General features: G+C 37.4%; 1 protein-coding gene across 5 annotated transcripts in view; it reads left to right on the plus strand.

Annotated features, from left to right (window-relative positions):
* Positions 1-14,420, plus strand: part of SAMSN1 (SAM domain, SH3 domain and nuclear localization signals 1) — a 330,513-nt gene that overhangs the window by 246,634 nt on the left and 69,459 nt on the right. The gene's annotated exons all lie outside the window — the stretch shown is intronic.

Here is a 14,420-nt window from a genome sequence, read left to right on the forward strand (position 1 = left end):
AGGGAAAAATAGATGAAAGATGGTGGTGGCTTGAACTATGGTGGTAAAAAGATGGAGATTAATGAAAAGCTCTCAGGCTTATAGAATTATGTCTCTGACATATACATTTCTCCAAATGAAAGAAATGTCAGTTTCAGAGGTCATCTCTTGTGATGCCAACCAAAAAGCTCTATTCAATTTAAGACATATGGTCACAGATGACAGCAGAGAAGTGATACAATGACACACTGCACATTCCAAATCTGTCCTTTAATTTTTAAAACTCAGAAACTCATAGCCACCACAGTGGCTTAGTGGAATTATTACCAATGGATAAGGAAATGTCATCCATTTGCCTCCCCTGATTCCACTTGGACATAGGCCATTGTTTCTACAAAGAGTGGCTTGGAGCCATGCAAGGTTTCAAGGGAAATTGGCCTTTTAGAGGGGCATACGAATAGATAATGCATATTGCCACTGTAAAATCTCTAATGAATATTAAGGGTGGCTTTCATTTGTGGTGATTGAAATGAACTCATAAATTTTCTCTCTAGAATGCGGGAATTTTTTCCTCCCTGTGGAGAGATTTAATGGATTTGCGGCATTCTGAATGATTTGGCAGGAAATCAGAGGTACCTGCGCAGTCACCCACAAAGGGCACTTAGTTTCTTGTATGTGATAGTCAACCACCACAAAATATTTTCTGTAAGAACCCAGAATCATTGATGCAACCCACTGTAACTCATGACAACGTGTCAACCGAAAAACTGGGGGGAAAAAGTGGTTAAAGACACCACAGTTTTAAAAACAAATTTGACTTTTAGAGGAGAGTTACTTCCTTTTAGAAAAAAAGTTAGGCCTACCATCTACAAGGAATTTAGATTAGTTGTTTGTGGCAACAACCATCATATTTTGAGGCCATTGAAAGCTCCTACTGCACTCTGTATGGAGTAGATTAAACCATTACCATATAGTAATAAATATATTGCAAAAAAAGGTATCAGGAATACAGTAGTTGTAGCAGTTAATGATAGAACTTCCAGTTAAAACAATGTTCTTTGTGTTTCTTTGGCCAGTTCCCATTTTATGTGTGCTATTTTTTGAGAAGTTAATTTTTCACATTTGCAGAATCAATAACTTTCAAAGCTTTGTACAACTGAAAAGAAGAATTGGTGGCAAGAGTTCTTGAGAGTTTTTCTGGCTGTGTGGACTTGGGTTAACAGAAAAAAATTCTGGGAAAAGAAATCTATCAAAAGAGCAGATGAGGGTTAAGATTAAAAATACTATCTGCACTAATTTTTTTGTAAACATCTAAGGAAAATAGGAAAATACCCCAAAACAGGAGGTAGCCAAAATGAATTCATTTATTTTACCATGGAACATGGGAGAGAATTACCTTTCCAGAAGAAGTGACATTTAAATGTGTTTCATTTTTGTTTAGAGATAGGGTCTTGCTCTGTTGCCCAGGCTGCACTGCAGTGGTGTACTCATAGCTCACTGCAGCCTCTATTTGCTGGGCTCAAGCCATCTTCCTGCCTCAGCCTCCCAAGTAGACAGGATTTGAGGCATGCAATACCATGTCCAGCTTTTTTTTTTTTTTCCCCCTTTTTCTTTTAAGTAGAGATGAGGTCTCACTATGTTGCCTAGGCTAGTCTTGAACTCCAGATTCAAGCGATCTTCCCTGCCTCCCAAATTGCTAAGATTATAGGCATGAAGCCACCGTGCCTGGCCTTTTTAATATTTTTTTAAATGCTGGAATTTCAGGATCTGAAGTAAAATGAATACTGATTAGTTTTGTTATTTTGAGGGGGTGTATTTTTATGTGAAATGAATCTGTCATCCTGCTTGCTTATATCATCAGTGAGATACTGTGAAGGAGGTTAATCCAAAGTTGCTGCATTTATTTACATGAAAGAATTACTATTAATACTATGATTTAAAACACTAGATTCTCTTTTAACACTGGATAGCAAAGTCAGGTTCAGTGGGGAAATCTTTCTGAGTGTAGACTTGGCTTACCTTGGGAGGGAAACATCTTCATTTGTGAAGATTCTGGGTTGAAGGACAAGCCAGCTGATATTAGCTAGGATTTCTTTAGCTGTAAAATAAATGGATAGTACTAGATGGCCACTAAGACCTCTTCCATGAATAAATATTCATGGATCAACTTTATAAAGGAATGAAAGGTAATTGTAGATTATGCTAAGCCATTACCAGGGGAAAGACCTGATTCCTGTGAAAATATTTTTGAACTCAGCACCTTATATGGCAAAATGGTGACCACTTTTATTATCTGGTTTTAAAATGAATAGGAAAGAAACAATATGTGAGTTTTTTTCAATCATCATTCCATGCTTGGCTATCTTACAGTGGCACACTTATTAGAACTCAGTGCTACTTAGATGAGGAAGGTTATAGTTCTATTTATGAGGGGAACATAGAGAACTAACTCTAATTGAGAATCGAAGGCCTTATAAACCTGAATGTTTAAGTAAGAGATATGTCATTAAAGAATCACTGCATATCTAATATTTTCAAGTAAAACAATCTTGGTTTTACAATTTTGATAGAATACTATGTTCTAAAGCTATATTTCTCAATGTGCAGTTCCATGATTAGTAATGTTTGCTTAATCCAGACTTACTATATAAGAATTTCTAGGATGGACATCTTTTCACACCCTGCTTAGGTGATGTTTATGCTCACCAAAGTTGGAGAATAATCTCTGAATAGAGGAACAGCATTTACTATTCTCTGATTTTTTTAGTTTTGTTTTCACCTATCCAAGAAGTCTTTTTTGAGAATCTCTTCTATGTGTATCACTTTCACAAGTTATTAAATCCAGAAGGCACAACGATCCTGTAAAGTAGGCGATGCAGCTTTCCAGATGACAGGCAACAGGGTGCTGAGATTGAGGAACATGCCCTAGGTCAGTCAGTTTCAGGGCTGAGCTGGGATTTCAGTCAAGGTCTTCTGAGTCCCATTCTTGTAAGACACATCACCTTAGGACGTCATGCTGAGAACACAGAAGAGAGAAAAGGACACCAGGAATGGACTGGGTGTCCCTTGGTAATGCTCAGTACTCAAGGCCTTTATGATCAGCTGGAAGAGTGTACAGAGCCTCTAATGGGTGCAGTGGAGAAATTCTCAGAGGTAGTTTTGTACTTTCCAACCGACTAGGCTAAAAATCCCATTAGAGAGTATTTGGGACTTTTTATGAATTGTGGAGTAGAAAAATCCCCAAGCAAAGGGTATTAAACAAACCACAATGTTACTTACCATATATCTTCCAGATTTTACAAAATGCTTTTGAATTAAATAATTTTTATCATTTTAACATAATCATTTTTTGGTATTTATGTAAATAAAATCCGATTCTGTTTTTGTTTTTTTTTTTTTTTTCCCCCAAGCTTGCCATCCAAGCTGGATTAAAAACCATGCATTCACTTGACTTACTTGTGCGACTTCTTCTTAGTTATGGCTGTCTGTTTTATGTTTTTTTTTTGCTGTGATTTTCCATTCTCTCTTCTGACAATGCCTCCCTGGTACGGATGTTTTTGTGGATTGCCTTTTTCTGATTCTAGGAGCCATGAAACCCTCTGTCAATACCACTTCCATATGCCCTAAGGCCCCTGACATAGCATTCAACCCAATCACTGAGGAGCAAAAGTCATCTCCTCTGTCAGAGGATCAAAGAAAATGCCTAGTTTACTAATCATAAAGCCTACTTACTTCAGTAAGAGTTTCCAGTATTGTTTGGTCGTGATCTCTATGTTGTAAGATGTTTGAACCATGATAATAGGTCTCCAGGTGGTGTGCATGTGTGTGTTTCTTCGTATTGGATAACACCAACATATGAAATATGAAGAAGGCCGGATGATGTGCCTTATGCCTGTAATTCCAGTAATTTGGGAGGCTGAGGTGGGCAGATCACCTGAGGTCAGGAGCTTAAGACCAGCAGGGCCAACATGGTGAAATCTCATCTCTACTAAAAGTACAAAAATTAGCCAGGTGTGTTGGTGCACAATTGTAATCCCAGCTACTTGGGAGGCTGCAAGAGAATCGCTTGAACCCAGGAGGTGGAAGTTGTATGTGAGCCAAGATCATGCCACTGTACCCCAGCCCGGGCAACAAAATGAAGACCCTGTCTCTCTCTCTGTCTCTGTCTCTCTCTCTCTCTGTCTCTCTCTCTCTCTCTCTCTCTCTCTGGTTTTATTTGATTTCTCATGAGTCAACTTCCCTCTGCCTTTACCTTTGTAAAATGCAGTTATTTTTAAGTGGCATTATATGGTGGTAGGCTTATATTATGCAAGAGATACTTTTAAAATGTTCCTTTAAATGTCAGAATAGATTGTGGGAAATGAAAATCACTAGTGTTAAATGGTAACAAAATTAATGATTTTGAAATACTTATGTTAAAAGGCTTTTTGAAATTGGGTACTTAGCTTTTGTAATGTGCTTTTTCTGATGGTATTGCAACACTTGGATATCCTTATTCAACACAATTAGTAAATTTGATAGCTATATTTATTGTGCATTACTTCAATTCAGATGAAAGTGGAGAAGAGTCTCCTTTGACTAAAACACAACTGACTTTAAGTGTGGTTACTGCCAATGAGTTGTCAACTACAGTAGCAGCTTGCCCTTTGTGTATCTGGGAAAATTGTTAAAAAGGTAAGGTTATGTCTTTACTAGTAACAAAAACAGAATCAATTAGCAAGTCCATCTGTAGATTGGTAATTGGAAGTGAATAAATTATTACATGTTTCTGTTACTTTCATTGTCTAGACATATGTCCAATTGGCAAGGAGACAAGGTACATTGGTTTGTTTTTGAAATTAAACAAATCTACCTATCACCAAACATTTATTAAGCTCCTGTCTTCAAAGCATTTTTGCACTTTTAGTTTGGCTAGCATTGTATTCATTATGATGTTGATAAGTTTATGTAGCATGGTATAAGGGAAAGACCACTAGACTTTAAAGGAAGAAATCCTGTGTTTAAATTTGGAATCCTTGACATCCAGTCACACTACTCTCTGGTCCCCAGTCCCTTTTCTGTGTGGTAGGAAAAATAGAGCTTTTCTCCCAGACTTAAGGTTAGGATGCTAAGAGATATTTTATGTGCTGATGCTTGGTTCTCTGCTTGGCATATAGATGGAGGCCAAGAACCCAGGAAACAAATGCTTATTTCAGAAAGCTGCATCACAAAACCAGCAAGGCAATTGTAGATTTATGTATATGAGATGCATTTTGTTGAGCTCATTGACTTGTTTTGGCACTTTAACACTGTCTCTGAACTTCTCAGCATGGCTCCTGATGTAAATGCTAATGATATCAATAGAGGATGAGTGGTTGAAGATATTTTCCATGCATCTTGTTGGACTTCTATAATATACACAAATCAAAACATCTTCTTTTTTTCTTTTTTTGAGATAGAGTCTTGCCCTGTTGCCCAGGCTGTGGTACAGTGGCATGATCTCGGCTCACTGTGACCTCTGCCTCCTGGGCTCAAGCAATTCTCCTGGTTCAGCCTCCTGAGTAGCTGAGATTACAGGCATGCACCACCACGCCCAAATAGTTTTTGTATTTTTAAGTAGAGAGGGCATTTCATCACGTTGGCCAAGCTGGTCTTGAACTCCTCACCTCAAGTGATCTACCCGTCTCAGGCATGAGCTACTGTACCCAGTCCAAAACATACTCTTTTTCTTCTACATTTTACAAGCTCCCTAGTGTGTTCTTTTTGATGTCCCTCTGCTTAATTTCTATTACTTTTCCGTGCATTTGAAGCCTGAACGCTGTTTTGGAAAGTTATGCATGCTACAACTTTTCCTCCTGAGTGGATTTGGAGTGATTCTCACAAGGCTTCGGTTTCCTCCTCTGATTCCTCCTGAAAAATGCTCCCTTGGGTCTCAGGAGAAGGTGACGGTATAGTGGGCACTTGGAAAGGAATTACAAAGTAGAAAATGAAATGAAAGAAAGTAGAGAAGGGAAGGAGGGAAAGGATAAAAAGGCCATTTTCTTTGATTGTAAAATCAAGGTTTAGATGTACAGCCAACTGCTAAAGAAATGCATGGAGTTGCTTTTGCCTTATTGTCTTTCTCCACTAATTTGCTTGTAAGTTTTATTCTGCATAACAGGTTTGGCACTGTAGAATAGTGGTGTCAGACAGGCCTGGGTTTAACTCTTGACTACTTGTTAGCTTTTTGTCTTTAGGTGAGTTAGCCATTTTGTACCTCCATTTCCTCTTTGCAATACAGGAGATAATAATACTTGATACTGTTTTTAAGAGGATTTAGTGAGATGCAGTAATCTATAGCAGATTATCAATAAATATTTGCTAATTTTGCTCATTTTTCTCTTCCAAGAAATCTTCCTTCCTCTCATCTACTTCTATGCTATAATAACGAATGAGACTGAGTATGAGAGCATGAGAAATGGTGGTTTTTAAACATGTAATCTATATTCTCCATCTACATCTGCATAAAACTCTTCTTCAAGTCAGTATGGAGGTATCTAAGGTCCTCTTAGATTATCTGATTTGAAATCGATTGCATGGGTTCAGAAACAGACATTACTCATTTTAAAAGTCCAGATAGTGTAAGCAAATCAGACTTTTAAAAAATGAGTATGTTTACCAATGATAGACATATAGTAGGAACTCAAAAATGGTGTTGGGGTGAAGGACTGACAAAATGAATGAAAGCCAGTAGGTAGGTAAGTGTACCTAACTTGACCACCTCATGCACATATAGGCTATTTTTGGTTAATTTTTGCTACTATCCTTAATTGTACCTGTATCCTTGCTAAGTCTTTTCCTGCTTAGGTAATTCTACCATTACTTATGCTGACACATATGTCAATTGCTGAGATGAGGCGTTCACAACTCCTTTCAAGTATTATATATCTGTTATTTCCTTGGAGAACATTTGATTTGCAGGGTGAGAAAGTATTGTGCATTTCTGTTTAAGGCCACTAATATCTCTAAAATATCATTTTTGTAGGAATCACTAAGTATAGAAACCACTGTTTCTGTATCCAGGGGTTAGTCACTGGGGAAGAACGTCACTCACATGATAAGCGTATGATGCTTCATTTGTACCACAAATGAGGACACCTGGACTGTAGACACCATGCTGCCCTCAGCTTTATTTTCTTCCCCCTTAAATCAAGCTTTTTCAGCTCTTCTCTGAGACTTAACTTTCCTAAATAAATTTTATGATTTTACATAAAAGCACCAAAGACATCTGAACACTAAATTGTGTACACAAAAGTTTTTCATACTTAGAGAGTCTTAATTTAATGACATCATTGTGTAATTCATGTTCAAAACAAAGTGAAGTCATGTTAAATTTCTCCTCAATATAATTCAACTAGAAACATATATTTTACATTTTCGGTTATGCCATATAATTAATATTTTGGCATCAGTGTCAGTTATGGTGTTCCAGTAAATGAAAGATATATTGGGTCATATCTTATAGTGGCTAAATTATTGACTCATATATGCACAGACAACATGCTGTGTCTCAGGAGGTTATGATGATATTGCAGAATGTGAATTGGAATGCTCCAGCCGTGCCTCCTTGCTCTCTAGTGAATTTGGACATTTCAGTGAAGATATATGACTTGTAAAGTGTGTGCATGTGCATTTATGTTCTTTGAAATACTGAAAACATACTCAATTTTTCTGCATTTATAATAAGAACTATTTAAATTACCCACAACTCAAAACAGCTAAAAAGTAATAGACTTAGAAACATCATAGGTTGGACTACCATCTACCCAAATTAAAAAGAAATCATTTGCTTTCATTAAAGCTACCAATTATCATAACAGTTCATGACATAGGAGGAAATACACCTAAAAGAAAATTACAGCTGTATTACAGTATCCTTAGTATTGATCTTCCTTGTAGAATGCTTCCTAGGATTTTTACTTGTATGGGAGTAGATATTTCAAGATATGGATGTGAATTCAGTTTTTCAATTAGGATAAAGATCAAGAAAAACAATTCTGGGAAGTCAAATGGCTTGATACTAGAATATTAATTTTATTCATTTTATGGTGATGAGTTTTCAACTGAATTTTTTAATCATAAAAATATCAATATCAAAATTATTTTAAGAGTCCATATTATAGTATTAGTACTTTCATTTTTTACTGTGACATTCCCATCACTCAGTAAGGGGATCTGGCAGGATTAAACTTCAAAGCATGTCTCTTGGTTCAGGTAACATTATATAGACAGGAGAGCTCTAATACAACATTTTGGATCCAACTGAGAGAATAAGAGGGGTGATATTTTTTGCATTCTGTTTGTCTGTTTCATAGACAAGAAAGCACTGAGGAAGTTTAGTCATGAACAAGCTTTGGAAATTTTGAAAATTGGAAGAAAGGTGTATCTCCCTACTTCCCACCTATATTCCATGCTCCACATTTCAGTTAGTGCTTTTTATTTCACCACAAATCTGTGTCCCTCTCTTGCTTCACAGTGGTTCTTTGATGGTTTTCCACCCTGCCCCCCATATAAATGTATACATAATCACCTTACATTCAACTCTACACTATTTAGCATAGTATATTAGTTTTCCAAGGCTGCCATAACAAACTCATACAAACTGTGTGGCTTACAGCAGCATCTTATTGTCTTAATTCTGGATGCTAGAAGTCCAAAATCAAGGTATTGGCAGGGCCATGCTCTCTTCAAAGCCTCTAGGAGAGATTCCTTCCTTGTTTCTTCCAGCTTCTGATAGCTCTGGGCATTAGGCATTCCTTGATTTATGGTGGCATAATTTCACTTTTCGCCTCCATCTTCACATGGCCAGTCTCTCCCTGTTTGTTCTTATATGGTCATCCCTTTGTGCATGTAGGTGTCCAAGTTTCCCTCTTCTTTCAAGGACACTAGTCCTATTGGATTAAGGGTTCACCCTATTTCATATCACCTCATCTTAACTAAACTAATTACATTGACAACAATTCCATTTCCAAATAAGGTCACATTCTGTGGTGCTGGGAGTCAGGAATTCAACATATCTTTTTTTGGTCATACAATTCAACCCGTAACACATGCCATCCAAATGCTTCAGAATCTGACCATAAACTAGCACCTCCATCCCCCTCCCACATCTTTCTCCTTGTTTATCATACACATTTGTTGTAGGGAATTATTCCTCAGTTCCAGACCATATTCTAATTGCCCAACAGGATTTCCTGCCCACTAAGCAAGCAACATCAATCCAATGAAATTATGGCATTGCAGTAGAGAAGAGTTTAACTGACAGAGTCCAGCCCATGTGGAAGAACTAGAGTTATCACACAAATCAGTCTCCCCAAAGGCTTGGAGGCAGTTTTTATGGACAATTTTGTGGGCAGGGGTTAGGGAATGGGTACTGCTGATTGGCTGGGGAATGAAATCATAGGGGTGTTGAAAATGGTCCTTGGGCACTGAGTCTGCCTCTGGATGAGGCCACTTGACCAGGAGAGTCATGAGTCATGAGTCTGGTGGGGGCAGTCTGAAAGATATCTTAAAAAAAAAAAAAAACTTTAGATTCTACAATAGTAACGTTATCTATAGGAAAAATTGGGGAAGTCATAAATATTGTGACCTCTGGCTACATGACCCCTGAGCAGTAAGGGATTATAGAAACTGTGCCTATCTTATCAGTGTCTAAGCCCATTTCATAAGTCTAACATTGTGGGCTTTCATTAGTTTTACAAAGACAATTTAGTTTTGGTAAGGGCTATTATCATCTTTGCTCTAAGGTTAAACTATAAACTAACTTGTTCCCAAAGTTAGTTTGGCCTATACCCAGGAATAACCATGGACAGCTTGGAGGTCAGAAGCAAGATGGAGTCAGCTATGTCAGATTTCTTGCTGTCATGATTTTGCAAAGGTGGTTTCAGTACCAATCACTTTCATGCTTCTAATCTTATCACAAACTCTGCCCATTGCTAGAATATGCCCCCCATTTTTCTTGTCCACCTGACAAATTCCTGTTTCACTAAATGTTTTCCCAAGAATTATCTCTTCAGTAAAACATTGCCTAACTTGTCCAGGCAAATTAACAATTTACCATTTATGCTTTCACTGTTTATTACACCTCAGTTTGATATAGAATATGTTACATTGGATTCTCATTATCTCTTGATCTGCCTGTCTTCCCATTAAACTGTAAAGTCTTGGAAGGCACAGCTCATACCTTTCCATCTTTGGACACCTAATAGAGTTCCAGGCCCATAATAGACATTTGGTAAGTATTTATAAACAAATAAGATGAGACCTCCTTCCAAATCTTTCAACATGACAAGAATGCTGGAAGGAGCCCAGAAACAGTATCTTATACCTATGGAGAATTCAAATCCCATTCATTCTTATCTCTGTCAATCTAAAAGAAGGATTTTGAGGCCAGGCTTGGTGGCTTACACCTGTAATCCCAGCACTTTGGGAAGCAGAAGTGGGAGGATCAGTTGAGGACAGGAGTTCAAGACCAGCCTGGGCAACATAGGGATATGCTTGTCTCTGCAGAAAAAAAAAAAAAAAAAAAAAAAAAAAAAATGAAGACAGGCATGGTGGCCCATACCTGTAGTCCTAGCAATACAGGAGTCCTACAAGCATTGCTGGAGGCCATGAGTTCAATGCTACAGTGAGCCATGATTGTGCTACTGCATTCTAGCCATTTTTTCTGGAAAAAGAAGAGACAGAAAGAGAGAGGTTCTGCCAAGGGACCTTCACTAGTGGAGACATTAATCAGTCATAGAAAAGACTCTTAGGACTTTCCAAACTGGTGATCAAAGCTGTGCTGGTTTAAAGACCAGGAAGAAACTTCTATAGTTTCTCCATTGCTGCCTTGGTAAGGTGGTACTACTGAGTGGACTCTGCTCACCTACTGGTTGACAGTAGAGATGACCTTTGCTGACTGAAATAAAGAAACTGCCTTTGCATGAACCATATGACATACTGATTGCACCATAAACTAGAAAAACAAAAGCCCATGTTTTTCCCCTATGTATTTATTATCTTGTAAGGACAGTTTCTTTTCTCTTCCAAAGTAGAAATGTTAATTTTCAAAAACACCATCTGCACAAAGATGAGTCTGCAAATTCAAGTCAAGCTCTAATATTCAGAGAATTGTAGGGCCAGGATTTTAGTGGAGATAGGACTGACATAATTTCTTTCAATGGGTAAGGAGACATTTCATTTCAATGAATGCTTTGCAGGAAAACTTGTGGGTTCAGAATTAGAAGTCCTGAAATCAGGAGCTGAGTTGGTAAAAAAGGAAATTCAAACAGTTTTTCATGTGCATAAAAATCAGAATAAGTACTTCACAGGAAAGCTGTTAGAATAAAATAATTTATGTTAAAAGATTTTGAAGCCTTGAGAAATAATGTTATAAAGATCAATATTAGATCATTATCATTAGAAAGGTATTTTGAGATATATCTTATGAATTTCTCTTTTTTTTTTTCTTTTTTTAACAGAATCTATTTCTGTTGCCCAGTTGGCATGCAGTGGTGCAATCTTGGCTCACTGCAACTTCCACCTCCTGGGTTGAGACAATTTTCCTGCTTCAGCCTTCCAGGCTGTAGCTGGGACTACAGGCATGCACCACCACGCCCGCCTAATTTTTGTATTTTTACTAGAGACGGGGTATCACCATGTGGGATCCACCCTCGGCCTCCCAAAATGCTGGGATTATAGGCATGAGCCACTGCACCCAGAAGAAAGTTTTTTAAAAATAGTTTGTAGTGTGTGTGTTTCCAAATTTTTGCAGGATTTTTTCTGATGTTGTCTAATTCAACATTTGTTCTACCTTCCATAATCCTTATGAGTTTTGAGAGGTATGGATGCTGCAATTTTAATTCTGTTACTTGTCAGTTCAAGGAGGTGGCCTACAATGTGCACATCTATACAGTTGAGACGATTCATGTATTAAACATTTCCTGAGCCCCTCTCTGTGTCAGGTTTTATGCTAGTGCTAGCAATAGGCCTAACTTCTGCCTTCCAGTAACCAAAACAAACCAACAACCCAGCGAATCATAACAATAAAAACAATCAAGCACCTATATAAGTTTGCTTGGAGAAAGCCTTTTGTGGAGGTGACATGAAGCCTCACGCTATCACCCCTCCAAAGTTCAGTGCTCTCATGACACCACAAGACCTCTATGGACAGGTGGCCTGAAGGAAAGCAGACTTTAATGACAAGGAGCCAGCCATGTCAAAAGTAAAGGGAAAAGCACTTCCAGCAGAAGGAAGAACTTGAACAAAAGCTCAGGATAAGAAAGAACTGACTGGTGGTCCAAGTGCAGAGAGGCCAGTGTGACCAGGTCAGAGAAAGAAAGGAGGAGAATGGCATAGATAGGCAAAGACCAGAGGTGTTCCAGCTTTCCTGGTGATGGAATAGAGTGTGGAGTTGGTGTCACTTGCAATTGCAAATCCACAGTTAAATGCTAAATCTAAGTGAAAGCAGAAGTGAATTCCCCGTAGAAACTTCCCTTAACTGGTAGCCGGGGATAAACAGCATATTCAAATATCATTATAGCATGTGACAACAAGAAAACACCAGGTTAAAAGAGCAATGATGTGTGTATAGGGTTTGAAAATGGGCTGAACATGTTCTCAGGAAGCTGGGTCACACTGTGACCATGTCCTAGAAGTATGGGGCTTGAATTCCTGGGAACCTCATGCTTTCTATCTTTGTCCCTGAAGGAAAGATGATGGAATTAGTATTTGTTAAGACTGTCTCTGTGTCAGGAATTTTATACATATTGCACAATTTAATCCCAACAACAATCCCATGAAGAAATGTTATTTTCTCCTTTTAATTAATGAGGAAATTTGAGACTTGGGGAGGACAGATGTCAGGCTCAAGTTCATGTAGTTTGTCTGAACTCAAATCTGTATAATTCCTCCAAAGTCCACATGTTCTCATCACGTTACAGGGCCTCCGTGGATGGACGAAATGAGGAAAAGCAGACCCTTCTGCCAGGCCTGCTCAGCAGAAAACTAGTAGTCTGAGTGTTTCACTGCTTGCAGGGGCCATTTCAGGAGGTTAGAATTACATGCCCTTAGGAACAACAATAAGTCTGATTTCTCTTCAACCAGATATTGGTTTGTAGTTATTCATCATCATCATCATCATCATCATCATCATCATCATCATCATTGGTTGGGAAGAGTGTTACTGGGCACACATGTTAACTTGGATATTTGGTTCATTATGTACTCAGTTGACAAAACCAGATTTTTCTTTCATTTTTCATAAGCATAGCTGCAAATGTTATGGAAAAGTTTTCTTAATAGAGAACAAAATAGAATTAAATTACAGGTAACATGTTTCTAAAATCCTGTAAATGATCACTTGATTTTTTTTCTCTTCCCACAAATGACACATGCAGATGCTTTAAAATTAGAATGCAGGAAGGTCTCCAAGGAGGTATGCCTCACTGTGGCTTTGCACTTTATGCATAAACCTCACTTTGGGTGTGTTGGGTGAGGGAAGGCAATGTGCACCTGTTTACAGTATACTCAGTCTCCTAAGAAGCTCTTTTATTACCCTTCATGCTGAAAAGAAAAGGTGCGATTCCATTTAATTGAAACTTGTCCTAATATGTGTTATGTGTATGAAAATGCACATGCATATACACATACATATATACATATGTATGTATGCATATTTATGTAATATACATATGAAATTTGATTTTGCTATGATACACATTTTTACATTAAATACATCCAGCATAATTATTTTCTATTCATTTGTAATTAAACAGATTTACAATTGGAGTAGTTCATTTTATAATTATATTGTTGTCAGAGTTGATGGCAAGAAGATCATATGGGGCTTTTGATTGTTTTAAGTAGACTATACAGTTACCATCTCCTACAGTTTTACAATTTTAATGTAGTTTCAAATGATAAGTCCTGAAAAAGAATCTGATCTCTCTTGAATCTGCTGTAAATTTTTCTGATGAGTGAAAATAGAAAGGAAATAGAAATGATCTTGCTCTTCCTGTTTAAGAATAGCTTTTCTGAGGAAAGGAAGCTCATATATCTCTCTTCAATGATATTCTATTAATTGCATTTTTCTTCAGAAGGTAGAGACAGGAAATCATGGTCTATTGATCAGTACAATCTACCTTCCTCTTTGCTTCTGGGGAATAAAGCATGAATTAAGCAGGAGATTTTAATATTATATATGAAGTGTACTATGTTCAGATAAAAGTTAATAACAAAGCACTTCTATGCAAAATTTACAACAATTTGTTCTGTCAGTATTATAATATGGACAGAATTTCCTTTCTGCCAAATGAGGCACGATAAGGTGGTACTAAATAATATTCTAAGTTTAAAAATTATTTTGAAGATTTTTAATGAAAACTTGAGTTTTGATTGTTTTATATTCTTTATAAAGAATGAAAAGGCAAACTCTTCCACAG

This window comes from Saimiri boliviensis, chromosome 18 (genome assembly GCF_048565385.1).
Source record: "Saimiri boliviensis isolate mSaiBol1 chromosome 18, mSaiBol1.pri, whole genome shotgun sequence".
Classification (NCBI taxonomy): domain Eukaryota; kingdom Metazoa; phylum Chordata; class Mammalia; order Primates; family Cebidae; genus Saimiri; species Saimiri boliviensis.